Source organism: Colobus angolensis, unplaced genomic scaffold (genome assembly GCF_000951035.1).
Source record: "Colobus angolensis palliatus isolate OR3802 unplaced genomic scaffold, Cang.pa_1.0 Scaffold36, whole genome shotgun sequence".
NCBI classification, from domain to species: Eukaryota; Metazoa; Chordata; class Mammalia; order Primates; family Cercopithecidae; genus Colobus; species Colobus angolensis.
Genome location: NW_012116932.1, coordinates 6,593,130 through 6,598,074, shown reverse-complemented (window position 1 = coordinate 6,598,074; position 4,945 = coordinate 6,593,130).

The following is a 4,945-nucleotide window of genomic DNA, read 5'->3' as shown; positions in this document are numbered from 1 at the left end:
TTTTTTTTTTTTTTTTTGTTTGTTTGAGACAGGGTCTCATTCTGTCACCCAAGTTGGAGTGCAGTGGCAAGATCATGGCTCATTGCAGCCTCCACCTCCAACACTCAAGCGATTCTCTGACCTCAGCCTCCTAAGTAGCTGGAACTACAGGCATGTGCCACTGTAGCCAGCTAATTTCCTTTTATTTTTAGTAGAGATTGGGTTTCACCATGTTGCCCAGGCTGGTCTCAAACGCCTAGTAATCCACCTGCCTCAGCCTCCCAGAGTGCTGAGATTACAGGTGTGAACCACCATGCCTGGCCTAGAGATACAAATTTAAACCACCATAAGACAATACTGCATATCTACTAGAATAGGTAAAATGAAAAAGACAGACAATACCAAGTGCTGACAAGGATGTGGGGCAAGTGAAACTTTCATACATTGTTTGTTTGCTTGGGGACAGTCTCTTGCCCTGTTGCCCAGGCTGGAATGCAGTGGTGTGATCTTGGCTAACTGCAACCTCTGTCTCCTGGGATCTAGCAATTCTCCTGTCTCAGCCTCCCAAATAGCTGGGATTACAGGCATGCACCACCACGCCTGGCTAATTTTTGTATTTTTTTAGTAGAGATGGGGTTTCATCATGTTGACCAGGCTGGTACTGAACTCCTGACTTTAGGTGATCTGCCCGCCTTGGCCTCCTACAGTGCTGGGATTACAGGCATGAGCCACCATGCCCAGCCTACTTTCATACATTGTTAAAAGCAGTATCAAATGGTACAACCATTTTGGAGAACTCTTCAGCAATATACACTAAAGTTGAACACATTCATGCCCCAGAATCCATAAATTCCACTTCTACACATGTACCTAGGCACCTAACATACTCTTCCTTAATGGGTTTAGGCCTGGGGTCACAAACTCAAATGCACACAGAGTCTATCATATCATCAATTGTGGTGGACGATAGGGAGTGTCAAGGACTGTGTTTAAACTGGAGAGCTGCCTATTAAGATTATGTTAAAAAAAAAAAACAAAAAACAATGAAACAGACAACCTGGCCAACATGGTGAAACTCCATCTCTGCTAAAAGTACAAAAATTAGCCAGGCTTCGTGGCAGGCACCTGTAATCCCAGCTACTCGGGAGGTCAAGGTAGGAGAATTGCTTGAGCACAGGAGGCAGAGGTTGTAGTGAACCAAGATTGCTCCACTGCACTCCAGCCTGGGCAACAAAGCAAGACCGTGTCTCAAAAAGAAAAAAAAGAGAGGAGTTCTTATCCACACCTGTAGCCATGCTTTCCAAGGGCTCATTGTGGTTTGTGCAGGTCTTCAGATGCAAGAAGACAGCCACAGCTGTGGCACACTGCAAACGCAGCAATCAAGGTGAATGGGCGGCCCCTGGAGATGATTGAGCTGTACACACTGATATACGAGCTGCTGGAACCAGTTCTGCTTCTGGACAAGGAGTGATTTGCTGGCATGGACATGTCCATGTGAAAGGTGGTGATCACATGGCCTAGATATATGCTGTCCATCAGTCTAGCTCCAAAGCCCTCGTGTCCTATTACCAGAAGTATATGGATGAGTTTTCCAAGGAGGAGATCAAAGACAAAGATCAAAGACATCCTCATACAGTACGACTGGACCGTGCTGGTGGCTGATCTCCACCACCACTAATCCAAAAAATCGAGAGACCCTGGTACCCATGCTTACTACCAGAAATCCTACCAATAAGCCCATCATGAAAACTGGGGTTTACTTGTATGATAAACAATGTTTGAGAGATTTTTTTAAAAATAGATGATCCTTTTGTAGTTCATGAGCATGATGATTGGGTGTTCCCACCCATGTGTGAGATGAGCCACCCTCGAACCTTGTTACCATGTCAACATATTACCTGACATGAGAAAAACAAAAAAAAAGAAAAAAAAAAGATTATGTTAAGTGCCTGGGAAATATTCTTCTTACTGAGGAAGAAACACCTGGCCAGTTGTACACATTGGCCAGGAGGGCATTTTCATTAGAAGTGATTCAAGTGGGTACTGTGGACACCGTTGGGTATAACTGCCCATCACTCCTGTTTACTTTCCTCTGGAAATAGCCCCTGCTGCCATGTCTAGACTTCAAGGTTTTGTCTCTCTCTCAGTGGCTAATTGCTGTTAAGTGGACACCTTACCCAAGCCAGGAGCAGTGGATTCTGTTGGTGCTCTGCCCAGAGCTCCTTGACGAGGCAGTGTACTATCCCCCAGCTGATGTGAATGTCTGCTGTGAACACCTCACAAGTGGCCCTGCTATTGAATCATCTTGCCCAAAAATGCTTGAGAAAGTATATTCTCCCCTTGGAGGGAGAGGTACCCCATTGCTTCAAAGTGGGATAACTCAGTCGTGTCATTCACTCTCCAGGTCCCACCATGGGATCAGGCTGAGGCTAGGCTTGCTTAGCTCTGTCTCCTGTACCACCCTGCTTCCCTCACTCCCTTAACAGATTTCTCCTGAGAGCACTCTCTCCGTACATCACACCAGAATCCCTCTGCCTTTGGGGGAACCCAAGCTAAGTCACAAGGCCCATAAGATCCTTCTATCCCAAAGAACCAGAAAGCCTGGGCACACTGAAACAGAATCATATCAATGGCAACTCAACCATGAACTCCTGGTGCTCAGTTTCTTCCCTTGCTGAGCTGTGGTTATCCAGCTTTTTTTTAATTTCATCAAAGCCCACAGGAGCTTCCCAATAATCCTCCTTTTTGTTTAAGTCAGCCAAAGTTTCCTTTTTTTTCATGAAACCAATATAACCTTAACTAATGTGATGGGTAACCAAGGCCTGACCTAACGTGGCTTTGGAAATATGACCCAATACTTTATAGGAAAACATCTCAGTTGGAATCCTGGGGGAAAAATTAATTGATTGCCCTTACTATCCCTAGGCATCAGTAGCTAGAAGTGTTGCTGGGAACACTCCCTGTCTTTAATCCTCCAGGAATTTGCCTTGCTGGGGAACTAATTTGTTACTCACGGCTGTTTTCCTGAGACCTTGTGATTCCCTGGAGGCAGAGGAGTTAAATTACTTCCACTGGCCATCACACCCTTGCATCTTTTGTTGTTTCCAGTACTGTTCAGGAAGGCTCTAGCATCTCTCTGAGCCTTCTTGTTTCTGAAAAATGCTTTTCTTCATCTTTGTATTTCCCTGTGTATGTACACATGTGGTACATTTGCAAACGTTAGGAGAGTAGAAGGAGGTGGGGGGAAGTCAGAGGAGGAGTGGTCAGATTTCAGATCACTGAACCATGGGTTATAAATAAAGGGTGACACAACACAAACCTGATTAGTTCCACTCAGAATTGCTCACTGATTCATCAGAAAATTGATCCTTCTGACCCAGACACTCCTCTCTCAATAGTCAAAGGCAGCTTTTGTTTGAGTCAGTAATTGTGCCTCTATTGGAATTTTGTGGAGTTTAGCTCAAGGAAACATTCTATCCAAGCCAAACGTGGGTATGATAGAATACTATTTAAGATACTAACCTACATTCTCCGATGGGCATGTCCTCCTCTTCTTTCCCTCCATTCAAGCAGCCATGTGGTCCCAGGGAGACATGCCGCAAAGAGAAGAATGAAAAGTTGACAAGTTTTTCTGGCTTGTTTCTAATAATAGATGCCATAAACTGATAGTTCACTGATCTTTGAACACCACACATGAGTGCCACTGTTTTGGCCCACACAGTACTTTTTAAAAGTATGATTCTGTTCACATGAGGCTCAGTTCTCCAGGTCACCACAGTCCCCAGCATTCCTTATTGTCTGTCACAATTGACATTAGCTGCCTGGCCTTTTTCTGTGTGCCCTTGAATTTGTGACCCCAGGCTTAAATCCATTAAGGAAGTTTATATTAGGTGCATAGGAAGCAGACATTCTTTCCTCTTAGGAAGACCCGGCAGATTAAGAGAGGGAAGGTTTCCCTCATAAAAGGAAAACCCCTAGGGTTATCGTCAATAATGAGCCAGGGCCTCTTCTTTGTATCACAGGGAGTGGAAATTCTGGACTCTCAGGCCTGGAACACTTGGGTCCAAATGACTGAGGAGATGGGGGAGTTACAGAAGGAGCAGTACTTCCAAGACAGGAGAGAGGGAAAGAGGCACATGTGAGGGCCTCAAGTCAAAGTGAGGAAATTCTCCCTGCAGCCACCCATTAAGTCCCCTTCTTTTTCCCACGATTCATCCACCAAACAGATATTTAGTAAGTGTTCACTGTGTTCACTGTGTGCCAGCAACGAACCAACATTTGTGGGCTTTTAATTATGTAATCTCTCTCTCTCCATCCATCCAGATTCTGAACTATTTCCAAGAAAATGCCACCACTTGCTTCACCTCGTGAGGCACCTTGAATACCGCTTTGCCTTGAATGAGAGAGAGAAAATTGTTTTTCCTTCGTTCATACAATTGTGGAATGATAGCTCTGAAAAAGCCATGAGAGCTGATGAAGGCCTCCTGTCTCCAAGAAAGAACAGAAATGGAGAAGATTTGGTCTCTTTGGTTCACCACTATATCCTTAGCAGTGTCTTGAACAATGCCTGACACATAGTAGGTTCTCAGTATTTATTTGTTGAATGAATGACCAGCTAAGCAGTTAAGGGCAGAGTTGGTCCCAGTTGCCACGTGTCCTGAATCTTTATCCAGGCTCTCTCCCAAACTGCAGGTTAGCAGAAGGAAAGCCAATGTTTTTTTTGTAAGAGCCTTCTTTTTTTTTCTGTTTGTTTTTGTTGTTGTTTGTTTTTAGAGACAGGGTCTCACTCTTTTGCCCAGGCTGGAGTGCAGTGATATGATCATAGCTTACTGCAGCCTCAAATTCCCGAGCTCAAGCAATCTTTGTGCTGCTAATTAAAAAAAAAAAAAATTTTTTTTAAAATATATATATACACACACACACACAAATGGATTCTACTATGTTGCCCAGGCTGGTCTCAAACTCC